This window comes from Lissotriton vulgaris, chromosome 6 (assembly GCF_964263255.1).
Source record: "Lissotriton vulgaris chromosome 6, aLisVul1.2, whole genome shotgun sequence".
Taxonomy (NCBI): domain Eukaryota; kingdom Metazoa; phylum Chordata; class Amphibia; order Caudata; family Salamandridae; genus Lissotriton; species Lissotriton vulgaris.
In genome coordinates this window covers 1,371,140,126-1,371,159,059 of record NC_141694.1, presented here as the reverse complement: position 1 = coordinate 1,371,159,059, position 18,934 = coordinate 1,371,140,126, and positions in this window count along the sequence as shown.

Genomic DNA, 18,934 nt, shown 5'->3' with positions numbered 1-18,934 from the left:
AAGAGGGGACTTAGGGGCCAATCTTATGATTCTCAAGATCACAGGGTTTGCAAGCCGTTGAACTGTCCCCGCCTTCCCTTGGTGTCTTTCCAATGGGAAACAATGTTTTTAAATAAGCACAGGTTCCTTTAGAGAACACATATGGCAAGGTACTGCTTCGAGTCCCTCTTCCTTTGACTTAACCCCCTGATGAGTGGCCCCCTCCCGGTGCCAGAGTTGCCCGCCTCTCAGTTACCCCTCAGGCGGCAAGACATTTATCACAAGGGATTTTTGGATTAGGGGTCATTAAACCCAGGCCGTATTTATAAAAATTTAAAACATTGTTTTTCCTTTTTTTTTTAGACATTACGTACACAATAAGCAGAAAGTCCAGTGCATTACATTGATTACATTGATAGGTACATATGTATTTTTTACTATCCTTAACATATTTCTAATACATAAATATTCCTATCCTAATCTAAGCATACAATAATCAAATAACATTATTATTCTGCGTATCCCTATTTGAGCCTACGCCAAAGTCAATGACTGGCGCCAGATCCTAATCAAACTATGTCTGCACTCCAACCGGAGTGTGAATGTGCAAGGGGGGCCCTTTCACAAAGAGGTATCTCCCCCCGAGCACCCCCTACACCCCGTAGATGATCTCCATAAGGGGCCCTTGCAGTTATGCGCAGTTTACTTGCGCCCTTGTGCGCGTGCAGGCTAGCTAACCAGCCTACTGGAAAGCGTAACTCCCCTCCCCCAGCACTCTTCCAGCCAACGGGCTGTAACTTACCCTGGAGTTCCATGAGAGACCACTTATCCCTCCCCCTTGGGCGACCCCATTAGAGAATGATGCTGCTCTCTAAGGACCTTAAATTTAAAGTCATCAATCATGACATTAATGCCGACAGAATAATAGCATTACAAATACAACAATAAACATTTTAATGGCATACATGTTGAAATCTGTAAAAAAGACAACCTGTGCAAAAGGAATAATTCAGCTATTTACTACAAACATTCAAGAAACTCTGCTTTAGGGGATGGTGGGTGGGTAACAAAAGATTAAGGCATCCGCACGAGACTGCAGAGCTCTGTGTGCAGGCTGAGGGGGGCGGCGAGCAAAGAGGCCTTTCTCGCCGCTCCCCAGCCTTTTATTGCCAATGCTGGCCGGGAGCCAGTTCTAACCAGCCCCCGGTGTTTGCTCGATGCGAGCACCAGAAGTGATTACTATCACTTCTGGGGCGTGAGACAGCAAACTAATCCTGAGGGAGGGGCGCCCGCCGCGTCACAGTTGTGCACGACCTAGCCCACCTCCTCGTTGCGTCATCGGGGGCCGGCACGACCGCCATACATGCAGCGTGTCTGATGCCGGCCCCTGCCTTTCTAGGATGCTTTAAAAAAAAGTTTCCCCTTCGGGAATGGAAACACAGGGATGGTAGTCTGCTGTTCCTTGCAGGTCACCATCACTGGGTTTGTAGCGAATCACAGTGGGTTCCAAATTGCAACCTTCACGATAAGTATACGTTAGGGAGGTCATTCTGCAATCCACTGCAACTGTAGATTTTGTGACATGACCTTAAAGCATCCATCGCAAATGGTGAACAGCCATGACAACGCAGGGATTACCCCGCACTGCCATTACAATGCAGGAAGTACAACAAAAGTCGTTACAACGATTTTCACTGGAGGGCGCTCTTGGATAGGGAATAGTTTAATTTTCTATCCAACTCCATCCCTACTGTCAACGTGGGCTGGAGTTGGAATAGAAAATTAAACTATTCCACTATCCAGCGCCTTCCAGCGAAAGTCTAAACTTGCAGAGGCTCACGCTAACATCATCCTATCTCTGCATATGGATCATAATAACATCCTAGACCCATCCCAAAATGGTTTCCAGCCGGGACACAGCACCGAATCCGCCCTCTTGGCCACGTCGGAACATCTACGAATGATACTGGACGCCGGTCAAAGTGCTGCGCTGATTCTGTTAGACCTCAGCGCAGCCTTTGACACGGTCTCTCATAACATCCTTCTAGATCGTTTGGCCAATATAGGAATTTTAGGTCTTGCCCTGGAGTGGTTTCGCTCCTTCTTGAAAGACAGATCATTCAGGGTGTCCGCCCCTCCTTTTCTCTCCCAGCCACACCCCATTGGACAGGGTGTCCCTCAGGGCTCTGCTCTTAGCCCATCTCTTTGTAACCTATATGTACAACCACTCGCTGTAGTAGCTAAAGCATGGGACCTCTCCTTAGTGTCTTACGCAGATGACACGCAGCTAGCCATCACTCTTACTGAAGGCCCTTCCACCACGGCCTCAAGATTTAGAGATGGTCTAGCTGCCGTAGCCCAGTGGATGACGGACAACTGCCTGCAGCTCAACGCAGGAAAGACGGAGGTGCTGCTCCTCGGGAAAAACACCAATTACTGGAACGAGCACTGGTGGCCTTCGTCACTTGGCACTATCCCACCACCTAAATCCCTGGTTAAAAACCTTGGTGTGTGGATGGACTCCGCACTCAGCTTCCAGACCCACAAAAAAAAGTGGCAGCTACATGTGTGGGCCTGTTAAGGAATCTCCATCCTATACTTGGATTCTTCGATCCCAAAACTCTCCAGTTGATTATCCAAGCTACAATCCTTTCCCGCTTGGACTACGCTAACGTACTGCTACTGGGCGCAAACAAAGCGGAAACTGCACGACCGCAACGCGTGCAGAACACTGCGGCTAGAGCCTTAGTGGGTCTCCCCCGCAGATGCTCAGCCAGAGCCACTATTTGGAAACTGCATTGGCTACCCATTGAATCACGTATCCAGTTTAAAACACTCATTATGATTTTCAAGATACTTAAAACTGGTCGCCCAGAATTACTTCACCCACTTTTAACACCTTATGTGCCACAACGCAACCTTCACTCTTTAGGGCAACATCTTCTGACTGTCCCTCGGACGAGACTTGCCCGCACTGGTGGACGCTCCTTTAAGGTGCTGGGAGCCAAGCTCTGGAACACCCTCCTGCTGCACATCCGCTCTCTGGATAACTTGACTGCCGTTCTCAAAGCCGTCAAAACACATCTGTTCCCCTTTCCTTAAACCCCCTAGCTCCTTCCTTTTCTTCTCCCTCAGGTGCTGACTTGGATCTCTTATTCCCGGGACGCCTCTTTGCTGGGGCAGCTGTTGCGCTCTACCAAAAGCTAACATAACATAACATAACGGCTTTCGTTGTAATTCCTGCGTTGTAATGGCACGCGTGGTAATACCATGCGTTGTCATGACATACAACCATCGCAAATAGTCACCAAACATCCTCTCCATTACTAAATCAGGCACAAAGAACCTTGCTTACTTTCTGTAGTTTTCACTTCTTGCCATTCCTCTTACCTCTTAGAAGCACATTTTGGACAGTTGAGTAACTAAGGGTGGGAGGAAGCCAAACCTGAGACGTCATTGGCTCTCAAAGTGTACATGATGTCACTTCCTCTATCCGGGCCTCCCGCAAAATAATCGTCCATATTGGCAAGAACATGATAGTGCCTTTTTATAGTTGCTAAATGTCTAATATAAACAGAATATAAAAGTTATTTGTCAAGAAGTGAAGATCTCCTGTATCCATCAGGGAAGCCTTGCAGGAGTTTGCCTCTGTTTTATAAGTCAATATTGTGTCTGAAAGCGGTATTTGAATGCCTGTGTCACTGGGGTTTGACTCAAAGTTTTGTGATACGAAATGTTCGAACAAGACAATAACAATCCCATTTGTGCCCTTTCTCATAAAATATAAACATTCACTGTTTGCCAATGGAGATGTAACATTCAAATTAAGCACACTGCTGCAATTGCGCAAGCCTCTTTATTACTCCATTGGTAAACCCAGTGATTTTATTGCTCTGTTTTCAACATTACAAACGAATAAAACAAACCAGATAGATTTCTTATAATAAGAAATATACATATACAAATATTGCTCTACAGAATTAAAAAGGTTAAGGCAATTTTTGCGTTTTCACTGTCAACCAGGGAACAATTTTATGTAAAAGTGATATGAATGCAAAGATACAGATCTTGAGATGTTTGTAGAGAGAAAAGGGTTTAATTGTGCCAGGCTGAAAATGTGACACATTATGAAGTTACAACGTAATAAAATAAAATACATGATATTACAATGAACTACAAAGCGTGTATAGGGAGGGTGAGAAAAGTGTGCTGTGACACTGATTAAAAAAATTATTATTGTTGGTTCGTTGATATTTATTCTTATTTATTGTCTCCATTTATAAAAGTTATCTTTCTTTTGTAACTCTTTGGGTGTTATTGATTTGTAAACAGAAATATTTTGTTAGACCCTCCCAGAAAATGCTTGCGCACACAAAATATTTTGAAATGTTACATGCACAATGCACATTTCTACTTTCAACCTTCAAACTATCTCTTCTTGTCCAGCTTTTAAAACCGATATTTGGAAGCTCGCCACTGATCTTTTACCATGAAAACATCGGACCCAGTTATGCACACTTGGGTGAAATCAGACAGATAACCCCTTAACCTCACTCATCACAAACTTCCAGAACCATCTCCTGGAGTTTTTGTTTCAGGGGCAAGGCCCATAGTAATGACAAAATGAACGCATGGTTTGGCTCACTGGAGATTGGTTTCTCTTGTGAGTGAGGGGGGCCATCATTTTAATCTTCAAACTTCTTACATCTGCACTTTTTACTCTGCAATGCAGCGAGCGCCAGGTAAATAGTTATATTTATTTATTTACTTACTTTACTCCTGGCTGTTGTATGTCCGACTCCACTACCCCGCACCCAGCCCCTCCCCCGCCTGCCTCAAGCTAGTCTGGCTGATGATGGGTGATTAGCCAGAAACCGATCCCAGGATGTTGGTTTCCGGCCCAGGGAAGGCATGGCTTGGCAGTTCGGGCTGGACTGTTCCCATGAGGCACAGGGTCAGACTGATTTGCACATGGCCATGTCTGAACTGGGGTAGCAGAGTGAGCTAAAGAATGATGATGGATTAAACCCAGATCAGTTGACTGGGGGTGAGTGCTTGCATTGTTTAACACTCCGTCCATCATCCCCTTTGGTTTTGCTTTGTTCACCACCCCACAGCACTCCCTCTGCGAGCTGCCGCTGTGTACAAGTGACATCTCTAGGGTACAGGTTCATAATAGTTTGTTTTACTGCCTATCCTACTCCAGTGCACTACCAACCAGCTGTCACGATGACTAGTAGAATAAGCCAGGTGCTTCTTTAGCTGCCTGATTTATTACCCAACTGAATACGGATGCTACATACTGTGTTCACATCATGTAAATCCGTATTTGTAAAGCACAAACTACTCACCCTTACGGGTCTCAAGGCGCTGGGGGCCGTTGTGGGAATTAAGTGAGTTATTGCGCAGAGTCAAATGGTGCTGAGCTGAGCTGCCACCAGAACCCGGGATTGAACCGTGAACCCTTTGCTCCGAAGTCAGCTGCCCTGGCCGCTGCACCACACCTCTCATGATGGTACAAGTCAAACTGGACCAGGGCCGGACTGACTACCAGGCACTTTGTAATGCTGCCAAGCTCGGGGCTGATTTCACTGCGCTGGGAGCTGATTTCGTTCATGGAGACCTGCTTGTGCTTCGAAATAATTACTGCAAAACGAATTTCGTTTAGGACATGCAGGTCTTCATGAACGAAATCATCCCCCACCTCAGCAGCATTCCAAACTGCACGGTAGCTAGGCCGGCCCTGAACTGGACTATGGTCCTCAACTCTGTGTCGGATCCAGTTTGTTTGAATAAACCCATCACACTATTTATAAGGAATGTAATTCTCGCATTTCAGAATTTCTGCCACAAGCAGCATAACAATACATCTGTATTCACTGTGGTTGTAACAGTCACTCTCACCAGCTGCAGAAGTAGAGTAAAGCATGCAGTTTTCCATTCACCTACTGAGGTATCGTAAAAGTCAACACATTGGTTTTACTGAGAACTGAATCGTCTTACAACTTTTTTGCTACCTTGAGTTCACCGATACCACAAAACGACACTTTATTGCTGAATTATTTATACTTCTGTATTTGGAACAAATCTCAAATGTGCACACAAAGCAGAGGATATGGTGATGCTGTCTGATATCAGGCCCAGAAGCACCAGGACGTATGGACGAATGAATTATCCATTACTGAAATACATGATATTTTTGTGGTGGAGCTCAATTTAATATAATACCCTTGTGTTAACATACAACATTTTGTACGTGTGAATTGCTTGGAGACCAAAACTGTATATCTGTCTTAAGATTAAGTTATTTCTCAAAGCCAAAAAAGAGCAATTTTTATGGAGGTTCTAAATCTTAATGAATGCCCAAAGAAACCACCAGGCTAGAGCAAATGATTTCATTTATCTTAAGACTTTGAGTTCTTTTCGATTATTTGCTGCATTCACTGTTTTAGAGCAGATTACAATACCTATACCAGACATCATGCACAAACCCTTGCACTGTAGTGCAACGTTGTGTGTGTGTGTGTGTGTGTGGCATACAGCAGCCAAAAGTGTGACAGCGTAGGAGTAGAGAGAAAAAGTCGCCTATCTTAGTAGATGCTGGTCTGCTCCCTCCCTTTGACATAACACAATGCAGCAACTTGGTTCCTGCAATGTGTTAAATTTTTATAGGATCGACCCCACGTGTTTCTGCACATTTTGTGACTGCCCATCTTATACTATTCACAGTGTATCCTATACCGTGTGTATTACGTTTTTCAGAGTGTAGTCGCCTATTTTATACTGTGCCCACTTCCTTTTAAAACTACTGACTCATATAACCAGTGCTTACTTTCACATGTGGGGAAGTCATAGCATTATAAATATACATCTAAATATTTCCCCAGTACACTAACCAGCAATCAAATCACTATTCCTCCAGTTTCTCATGCAGACATCAGAAGCGACTGCATTAACCACCTGAGGATTCTTACTCCAATGCAATTTATACAGATTAGTTTATCTTAAATTATATTATATTTCCTACCACTCAGCCCTAATTGGAACAACCCTCATGAAGCTCAGACTTGCATCAGTATATTGTGGGTTCACAAAAAAAAGGCTAAAATAAATGAATGTAGAAATTTGAGGCCAATTGTTTAAGGGGTGGTGGGGGCACCAACAAAATGTAGACTGGCTGGGACCTCCATCCCATCCCTATGGCTACCTCCCTGCAAACTACATAACCAGGTAAGCAAAAAGTCCATATTAAGGAATAACAAAGGGTGTTTGTTAGTGCCTCATGTGAAAGTGCATCAGAGTTTTTGGTCTGTGACCTCCCATCTTTTTAAGTATTCGTCATGGTGTTGGTGTATTGTCCATACACTTCCACTCTCAAGGCTTTTGCTCACTGTCTTGATTGTAAATTGGAATTTTTAAATTGAAATTGGTGTGACCACGTTGGTCACTTTGGACATATATAAATGTTGGTTCTAGAACATCTCCTCTGAGTCAGTGCCCAAAAACGCTGAAGTAATCTCAGACAAAAGGTTATCTTACTTCCGTAGAGCTGCTGCCTTGGACTTTGAAAGCAAATGGCTTGAGAAAAAAGTTGTGTTAGTTATGACTAAAGGTTATTATTTAAGTGGCTTCCACCAGAGTGACCCTTGCATGGCTTCTATTCTGTTTCCCTCGCTGCAAAACAGGAACCTGAAATGCTTCTTCAGTAATGAGATAGTCTTCTCTATGAAAGAACCACATATGAAGGAGCTCTTCAGAAGCCATTACTTTTGCAAAGTTCACTTAAGGTTAGTGGTGTATTTGTTGATATAATCACAAATAGCTCCAACTCAAGAGGGACTCAATCACTTAGCTTTTACTTTTTTTTAAACCAATGTTAATAATGATATGGCTTTCATCAAGCATTGTCAAGAAAATCACAGTTATACAGGGAAGATACAAGGACAATTTCAGTGCTATAATGCTTTAGTCAATTGTTGAAGGAAAACATGCTGACATGTAAAGTAATTTGCCAATATTAGTCAAGGAGGAGGGCATTCCACGAGAGTTATTGACAGGGATTGAGCTAGAGGGCTCAAAGCAACGCTGAGAGACCTAGTGCCCCCTGCAGGCTGGGCTCATATAGGTCCATATCAATAATCTGTCAGAAAACTGCATCTTTTCATAAAGATCTTTTTTTTCTCTAAATATTGCACACAATCATTATCCGCTAATGCATAAAGTTCGCATTAGTGAACATTGTAGGAACAATAATTGATAAATCAGTCAAGGAACACTTAAGAAACTGTGACCTTCTGTTTAAGAGACACTTACCTACCTTCACCATCACTGCAGTCATAGCTAAAAAAGGAGGAAAAGGTGTGAAGTCCATACACATTTTATCCTCATGTTTACCCGATTAAAATCACACTGTCTACAATGTAAAATGAGGATGTAAAAGCAGAATACATCCTCCACACAAAATATAAAGATTTGTAAGGTAAAGCAACCTTGAGTGATGGGACCTAACTTGCGTTGCAAGCGCAAGATGGCTTGCCAATTCATTCCAACATATAGCCAGAAACCTCAATTTATATGGAACCTACAGCAATCATATATGTTTTCATATTGTACATCATAACACACCATTCCCATTTTTTAGTGCCGTTGTGGTAATTTCCAATTTATCAATGCTCACTTTATAAACCTCAGGGCAATACAAATCTGAGTTGCTCTTGCTAGGATGTGAATTGGTGATTAGCAAATCTTAGCAGATATTAGCAGTAAGTGTCTAACTCACTGAGCCATCTTGCCAAAACTACGCCCTTGTATATTATATGGACAAAGTGCTTTCCATACTTGCTGAAATTGGGTTTCTGGGTGGCAGAGGTATGCACCCTCTCCAAGCAGGAACCCCAATCCAAGTCAGTGTGAGTTAGGTACATAACATAAATGAGCCTGTGCTCACCCTCTGGTAGCTTAACTTAAGAGGCAATATGTGCAACACTTCAAATAGTAACACAGTGAAAACTCCCAAAAAATTCCACACTAGTTTAGAAAATAGCTTATATTTTTACAAACAAATCAAAACTAAAATAACAAAAATGCAATAATTATGACTGGAGTTCTGAATCTTTAAACAATAAATGAAGATATAGTGCTTAAAAGCTTACAGTGCCAACTGGGAATATCTGGTCATGCTAGACCGGGGTGAATCCAAAGGTTGAGGCCAAATGTGATCGAACACGGTTCGGATACAGGGACCAGCCTTGGCCCTCTGAAAAGTACCTGGGATGCATTGTCAACGGAGTCGAGATGGGAGAAGCTAATAAGCAAAGCGTTGGCGTTGAACCGCGTGATCAAAGGCTATGTCTCATCATCGAGCTGTGCAAATCGAAGATGCGCCACAAGTAAACTGCTGATATTTTAGCACTTGCAGCACTTTAAACTCACTTCCAAGGGTCCAGGGACTGGATTGGCACCATTTGATGAGGCAAGACTTGCAGCAAGCAAAGTCCAGGTATTGTTGCAGGTTGATGAGAAGTATTTGATGTCCCTGAGACTTAGAACAGGGGAAAATCCTGCATGCCCTTGGAGTGACTGTGACATGGGGCCAGTCCTTTCTCATCAAGAAATAGGGTAGCAGGCAGCAGGGCAGCACATCATAAAAATAGTTGTTCCAAAGCATCAGTCCAGCAGATTGACAGTCCTTGGAGCAGCACAGCAGTCCTTCCTCCTGGCAGAACTCTTCACAGGTCCAGTAGTGTCTGATTTGGTGGGGTCAGAGACAAGTACTTACACCCAGTTTTGTCTTTGAAAAGGAGGTGACTTCAAAGAGGGGCTTTAAAGTGCACAGAGGTACTCCCTTTGAGCTCTGGCTCCAGATGCACTACAGTGGAGCATACAGTCCTTTGGACGGGGACAAGACACAGTCTATTCAAGTGTAAGTGTCAGCTCCTGGAGAACCGGGCCTTATGGGCTTGGCGGCGCAGGGCATGCCTTAAATCCCCGAGTTCACCTGCCTTGTCTAACAGAGACACGAGACACTCTGTTGGGCGTAGAAAACCAGGTTTATTAGCTGCAGCTAAGCATAGTTGTCCCAGAAGTACGTACAGAGTAGATTCTGAGGAGACTGCCACTTTAGTCTGTGGCACACAATCTTTTATAGCACACATATTTACAGCGTTTACTCCCTGTACATACAAAGCAAGCCAATAGGAAAAGTTGGAAAACAAGCTATCAGGTGTCCCAAATACACCCCTCTCTTAAACTCCGTGTGTTACCCCTCCCAACAAATGAATCAGTGCTAGTACCGACAATCCAATTTGCAGGTGGCAGGACGTATTTGTGTGCCTCAAAGGATAGTTGTGTAACAAGAGAATACAAGAAGAGAATAGCAAAGGCCAGTTGGATAAGATAATGTAAGGAAAGAATAGGAGAAGCCAAATAGTCAGTCGAGACAGGGATCATTCAACCCAGACATGGATTAGCGAACTCGGCCAGACCCTGACATCGGTTTCGTAAACAAGGGCAGGGAGTTACTCTTTAACCGAAGAGACACGTAGCAGCTGAGAAAAGCAAAAACACTCCGCTCGCCGTGCTGCCTGAGTGAGGGCAACACAAAATGGCAACGAGACACAAAATGGCGGCTAAATACGGGACGAAGTCAGAAACCGAAGAACCTCACTCCTCCCTCCCATCCTGCCCAGGATGGCCAGTCAGAATGTGAATGGCAACTGAGTCACAACTAAGCTCCCTTTTTGTGTGGCTGTCTTAAAGGAATGCACATAGTACAGCTGTCACCCACCCCAGACATGTGTTGGAGATAGGCTACAGGCACACGTAGTTGAGAGCAGAACAATTACATGTTAAACAAGTTTCATTTTGCATTTTTAAAAGATTAGCAATACATTCTTCTTTACCAGTAAAGAGGATTTATCTTTACCATTCAAATGATATGAAACTGGACGGATCTATTCCTTCACAATTACAGCTTATAACTGTAATAAGGAATTTCCAAAGTTAACCAATGAGAGGGGTAGGCATCACAGTAGTGGAAAACAAATGTGGGTGTTTTTCACTAGCAGGACATGCAAAACTTAAAAGTACATGGCATAGCTTTTGATCACACAGCACCCTGCCATATGGACTTACTAGGGCCTACCTTAGGGGTGACATATACATAATAAAAGGGGAGTTTAAGGCTTAGCAAGGGGATGTAAATGCTAAGTCAGTTTCAGTTCAGTCATTAAAAATGTATTTGGTTTGTTACAACCATAAAAGTATACACTATACATATTATAAAAACTTTTTAAAAACATATAATATGAAACATTTATAAAATTACAGCTCAGTCATTTCCTGGAAGATAGCACATCTCCTTTTGTTATTAAACAGTATCGTCCTAGGTTGTTAAAATCGGTAAACAGACATAATATCGAATCCAAAATATCGTTTGGACAAAATATCGAGTAAAAAATATAGACTAGCCAAAATATCGACCAGACATAATATAGACTACAAAAATATCGAGTAATATCGATAGTAATAGCCAAAATATCGAATCAAAAATATAGACTAGACATAATATCGACTAGATAGAATATAGACAAAAAAAAATCGAAAATAAGGTAGTTTTTAATATTTTTTAATAATTGTGTAATATAAATCTGTAGCGGGTTGTGGATTAATAGGGGAATAGGGTGGGAAGTAATTTAATAATAATTAATTAATTATGTAAATTAATAATAATTGTTAATTAATTATTAATTGGTAAATAATTAAAATATAATTGGTAAAAATAATAATTGATTAATAATTAATTTTTAGTAAATTATTTTCTGTAGCGGGTTGTGGGTTCATAGGGGAATAGGGTGGGAAGTAATTTTATTATAATTAATTAATTATGTAAATTAATAATAATTGTTAATTAATTATTAATTGGTATTTAATTAAAATATAATTGGTAAATAATTATAAATATTTAATTGATAAATAATTAATATTTAGAAAATTATTTTCTGTAGCGGGTTGTGGGTTTATAGGGGGATAGGGTGGGAAGTAATTTAATAATAATTAATTAATTATGTAAATTAATAATAATTGTTAAATAATTATTATTTGGTAATTAATTAAAATATAATTGGTAATTAATTATAAATATTTAATTGATAAATAATTAATATTTAGTAAATTATTTTCAGTAGTGGGTTGTGAGTTTATAGGGGGATAGGGTGGGAAGTAATTTAATAATACTTAATTAATTATGTAAATTATTTAAAATTGTTAATTGTTAATTAATTAATAGTCATTTTAACCACTACGCTATCCAGCGCTTTCCCTACTGTTGTACCCACTGGAGTGGGAATAGTAATTTTAACCCCTATGCTATCCAACGCTTTCCCTACTGTTGCACCCACTGGAGTGGGAATAGTAATTTTAACCCCTACGCTATCCAACGCTTTCCCTACTGTTGCACCCACTGGAGTGGGAATAGTAATTTTAACCCCTACGCTATCCAACGCTTTCCCTACTGTTGCACCCACTGGAGTGGGAATAGTAATTTTTACCCCTACGCTATCCAACGCTTTCCCTACTGTTGCACCCTCTGGAGTGGGAATAGTAATTTTAATCCCTCCGCTATTCATTGTTTTCCCTACTGTTGCACTCTTTGGAGTGGGAATAGTAATTTTTACCTCTACGCTATCCAGCGCTTTCCCTACTGTTACACTCATTGGAGTGGGAATAGTAATTTTTACCCCTAAGCTATCCAACGCTTTCCCTACTGTTGCACCCACTGGAGTGGGAATAGTAATTTTTACCCCTACGCTATCCAACGCTTTCCCTACTGTTGCACCCACTGGAGTGGGAATAGTAATTTTTACCCCTACGCTATCCTGCGTTTTTCTACTGTTAAATTCACTATAGTTGTTACAATACATTTTAACCATTTTGCTATGCTACGGTAAAAATATTATATATGTTTAGTTAATAATATGTATTTATATATATATGTATTTATTATTTTTGTTATATCATTTTTGTAATTTACATTAATTATTTATTAATATTACATGCATTTAATCATTTTAACTAAGTTTATATTAAATATATTTATTATTATAATAGTTTTAACTTAATTTAAAGACATCTAAAAAAAACGATATTTTGACAGTCTATATTATTTACAGTCGATATTTTAGAGTCGATATTTTTGTACTTACCTGTATGAAGATAGAAACTCGATATTTTGTCCCTCGATATTTTGTCATCGATATTTTTGTAACTCGATATTAATGAGTTCGATATTATTTCAGTGATCCTTTAAAATCACAATGAATTAAACATATATAACTGAACCTTCCAAGTGCAATACATACATTAAAATACAATCTCATTTCATAAAAGGGGGTTTACTAGCACCTATAGCTCTGTACGCTGGTGGAACTCCCTAACTCCACTCATGTATTTCCACAAAGCACAGGCTATATCCAAAGTTGTCATTCCCACTAGGAGGTTTGCAGATTGCTTCCTATTCAGAGTCCTGTATTTTTTTTAAATCGGGCATAAAATCTCCTTACATATTTCAAGGACCATCCTACAGTCTAATAAAATATGTATTATATCACATGAGGTACCTAACATACAAGTGCAGTTTCCATCACTTTTTATCATGAGATTTTTTACCCTATTATTTATATAACAGGGGTTTATTCCCATTCTCACTTTTAATACCTCTCGTCTTAGATGCTGATTCGGTAACCTATCCAAGTAAGGGTAGGGTTGGTCTTCTGAAGCCCATACTTCAATCATATGGGATACCAATGTTTTTTGCCGGAGATACTCTTGATCACATATACGGGACACGTCAGCTCCCAATGACCATAGTTCTTTTTTGCTTATGTTGACATGTCCTAACTGCATATCTAGTTCTCTTCCCAACACACCATATGCTTCTTTTAATGATACTCTTGCTTCTTTTGCCCAGGATAACTCGCTAGAGGCAATTTCCTCCCTACACCACTGTGAGATTTTTTGGGGAGCTCCCCAGTCCCTACACGCTGCCAAAAACGTATTAGGGCCATCCTAGTGGTTATTGCCCAGGAGGTAAATCCCAACTCTAATCTCGCTGCTTGTACCATTGATGATTTTGGCAGCGAGAACAAGCTTTTGAGGATCATACCCTCCTCTTTATCCCAACATTTTTCCCCGCTTAGGGGGAGAACCTCTTATCCATATTGCGCGGGGACCATTGCTAGGTAGGCCTTTATGACCGGCCCATCTGACATGTCTCCATTGAAGGTATTAAATCTTTTTAAGCCCTTCATAGAAGCCGTTGCCCTCATTTTTAATGCTTCCAGATGGGTGGTCCATTTCAAATTGCTCGTGAACCAAATTCCCAAGTATCTATATTCAGTTACCTTCTCGAGTAATTCCGTGCCTAGATGCTTGGGGAATCGGGACTTACTTTTACCAAAGCATAATATTTTGGTCTTTTCCATGTTTACTATTAGTTTTTTGTTTGAGCAATATTTGTGGAACATATTTAGTTTCCTCTGCAAGCCTATCTATGTCTGGTCCATAATCACCAGATGGTCTGCATATAGCAGACAAGATATGTGATTACCTCCTAGCTTTGGGCTAGCCCCTCTGACCTGTCTTAAATTCCGAGGTAGGTCCGCTATAAACAGAAAAAAGCAACGGGGCTAGTACACACCCTTGCCTCAGGCCATTTCCAATCTGGATCCTCCCAGACAATCCACCCTCCTCATCCAGGATTACCTAGGCCCAGTTATTTGTATGTAAGGCCTGAATAAGGGCTAACAGGTCATCGTGTATCTTGTAGCCTACCGAGGTTGACCATAGCTGCTCCCTGCCTACAAAATCGAATGCCACGCGGAAGTCTACAAAGCAACAAAACAGGTTACCCCTTTGCTCTATCGACTTCCACGCTACCGCCCAAAGGGCGAAACAATGATCCACTGTTGAGTGCCCTTCTTTAAATCCCCCCTGTTCTGGAGGTACTATACAGTTATCCTCAGCCCAATCTTTTAGCAAACCTAAGATTATTTTGGAAAATACTTTTTCCCCAATATCCAAGAGGTTTATCAGGCGATAATTTTTTGGGGAGTTTACATCGCCTTTTATGTGTATTGGTCTGATGATAGCCCCTTTCCAGCTATCTGGTAAGGTTCCTGTTTTTAGTATTCTTAAGAACGTCTTTGCTAAGTCGAAATGCTAAACTGCACACAGAGACTCTGCTGTGGCAAGCCTGAGATGTTTAAAGTGGTACTTGTGCGGGTGGCTCAATCAGTGCTGCAGGCCCACTATTAGCATTTAATTTACAGGCCCCATGCACATGTAGTGCACTCTGCTCTGTCTTATAGATAAATTAAATATGCCAATTGTGGATAAGTCATTCAAATAATGTTTTAGGGGAGACGTCCATGCACTTTAGCACTGGTTGGAAGTGGTAAAGTGCTCAGAGTGTCAAGGCCTACAAAACGAATTCAGCAAAATTGGAGGCAAGCAGGTAAAAAGTTTGCGGGAAGACCACCCTAAGGCTGTCAAGTAAAACAATACACATTTACAAATGCAATTTAGCTAAAATTTGAGGTTGGAGAACAAGTTCATTAATTGTGATTACTTGACACAGTACACTGTCAAACACAACAAACAGCTGATCAATACTAATTCTTAAACTGCAATGTAGCATGCCAGTCAAAATAAGCTTGGTGACATTACAATGCAGTCATATTTTCAAAGGCATTTATTTCGAACGCACCATTAATTAATGTACAATACACCTTTGAAGCACTTGGTTATTCCCTTGAAGGGAACAACCTGACCTCATATTAATTCACAGATCAATGACAATTTTATGGCTACATGAACTTATATTATTGCTTATGCAGTCTTTTTGACGGATAAATGACAGCTGAGTTGTGAAGCGAGTCATGGAGCTTGACTTCACAACCCATTCTTGCTCTACACACTTCGGTCCTCCAGATCAAATTATAATGAACTGTGTATATTTGTAAAATAAATGCCCTAAAATTTGAATTTGAAGTATATGGAAAGGCATCAGGTTTTTCCAATAATGTTTATGATCCCAAATGCAATTCTTGTTTCTGTGTTTATTTACACTGCAAACTCGAGATGTGATGCCATGGCCTACTTACAGGTTTAAAGGTAATCCTGGTCAGGACAAGACTGGCAGCTTGAAGCAGCCATGGCAAAACATTTTAAAACCAATCCCATTCTCTTCATCCACTCTGTTTTCATCCATCCATTCCATTCTCTGTTTCTCCCTCCTCTCCCTGTCTTCTGAATCCCCCTGTAGTCATCCTCAGGGAGTTCACAATGTGACAAAATCCAATGTCCCGGGACTTTAAAAAACTGCCTCCATTGGCTCCGACCCTCTGGAGAAATGCTCGGTGGAAAAAATGGTCAGTCCTGTCCTCATTCTGATTTAGCTCGAATAAGGAATCGGGTTCATTGTGGTATACCCCTCCCCGCCAGGTTTTATCCTGGATACTTTTCTCCAGTAGAAACATGTTTTCGATAAATGGAAAATCTGTAGCAACTACTACACAAACACTAATTCTCACAAATATCCTTCATTCCAAGGGTGAACTCCAATAATGGAGAGAAAATACTGCACGTAACAATTACCGTACCCCATGGGATCAATACTTCCAGGTGTGGTATTGCCACATAGACAGCACTGCAGACCTCGAATGGAGGGCCGCAGTGGAATTCCATGACAGGGACCTGTCAAATGTTATGAATTGCTAGTGAATACTTCTACTAAATAGCAATCTCAAAATGCTGCTAATTCATGACGTGGTTTATAGTAAGTGGCTTGTTGTATCATAAAAGGCACCCTAGGACGCAGGAGCACAGAATCGTGACAGGCCCACATCTTGGACACAGTGGCAGCATTTTCCGGGAAGGGGAGAAAAAAAGGGCACTAAAGGGAGGTCAAAGTGCGCTGGGAAGCAAGAAGGTGAACAAACGCAGAGAGGGCATTAAAAAATAAAATAGCAGCACATAATCAGTCTCTCTGTCATGATTTCACTTGCAAAAAAGCTGACACAACATATTTCTGATAAAGTTGTGTCCAAATTACACCAAAAAGGCATCATTTGGTTATTGCTGTCTTATTGCCTGCCACTAAGCGTGTGCAACAAATTAGCCATGGTGATGGATACTAGAACACTGAGCAAGGGCAGCATCCTTGGTTCCTAAGTTGCAGCACCAGGAAGTCTCATTCTGAGCCTATTGTACTGCCATGTACTTGATGGAGAGATGCTATAATAATTGTATCTGTGTTTCTGTAGCTGATGGAGACGTATAAATATGTTGGAGGAAGGATGGGCAAAGATGCATTGGAAGCATATGAGGGAGGACCTATGTGGCCCTAGTGGGTGTTAAACGTGCAGCCATGTCATACTTCCGGAGGACCATAGTCACAGGCATCGGGAGAAGTAACACATTTGTGCTAGGTTGATTGTCTGGGACTGAATGCTACTGAACACCAAGCATAGTTCTGAAAATGTGCGAGGATACCACTGGATCCAGTCCTGAGCCCACCTTGAATTATTTGAAAATATATTAAAGAGGCATGACATCAGTTTTGTAATCTCATGCTTTGGCTACTGCTACCTCGTATAGGTCTATTCAATTCAATTCAATATCTTCATTCAGATATTGATATATATCCATAAAAGTACAGACAGACAACAACATGTACAATCTAATTTAGACAACAGCAGATGGGGCATTGAAAAATTCCAATTAAAACTGGTCCTCCAGTGGTACAATACACATAAAGGGAAACATGATGAAAAAAGAGAAATTCATCAGAGTGTTAGTTTACCAAAAGGTAAAATTGAGGTTAAAAACAGGATGAAATAAGCGTGATTCAGGGGGCACATAGAGTTACGAGTACGCACTGCGGCTTTCAAGAAAGAACCAACCCAAAAGATTAGCTCATCATCTTACTGCATTTAGGTCTATTGAAAATATCACTCTTTACTCCATTGTATGATTAATATTTGAATTGACTGGCAGCCTCAGGAGCATAACTGAGCCCCCTTGCAGCCCCACAAGGAGGAGGGAACCCAGGTTCCTTGTTTTGTTGGGGACCCTTCACCTCCCAAAGCCATGGTATTGCATGCCTTGAAGAATGTGCATAAAGGCATGGACTAATAAATAGGTAAACACTTGGGAAAGTCGCTCTGCTTTCCCAAGCAGGCCACCTGCCGCATAGGGGTGCCCAACCCTTCGTTGGGACCCCTTTGAGCCCAAGACCAAATAATATCTGTACAATCTGGGAGGCGATGGGACCTACCTTTTGCTTTTTCATCCCCAGGTTCCACTAAGAAGTGGTAGGACCTTTGGCCTACCTTTGAACTCACTGTGGAGTAGGTAATCTTCTCTCCTTCCACATCGTGTAGATAGTTCTTATAGTTTTTAGGTCCTGATGAATTGCTCTGTGTCCTTTAGAACAATTGCATGAAACATGTTGACCAACCACCAACTGACCACCTGGTAGAGTATACTTCCCTGGATCCTAGCACCAGGAAGTTTTCTCCCCCTACTGTTTTTACTAAGGTAAATAGCCACACCATTAAAACACTTTGTGGACTGCCTAACCTTTTTTAATAATCACCACCACCACTTTTGCAGATCTACACACTTCCCACTAGGCCCTCATACCCACATTCACCAGCTGACAGGGACAAAATATCTCCGATAAAGAGCCACATTTGGGTGCCCGTCAGACATTGCACCGCCAGTTTGACGAGGAGCAAAACCCAGATGATGAAGCATGACACCTTGCTGGGTGCGTGAGCGTTTTAGTCCCGAAAGGGAGATCCCCCTCCCCCTTTCCCTTTTCCTTCTTATGTCTATACCTGGCCTCTGTAGCTTCACTCCTTGAGTGCACTTTACTTATGGAACTGCATACCTT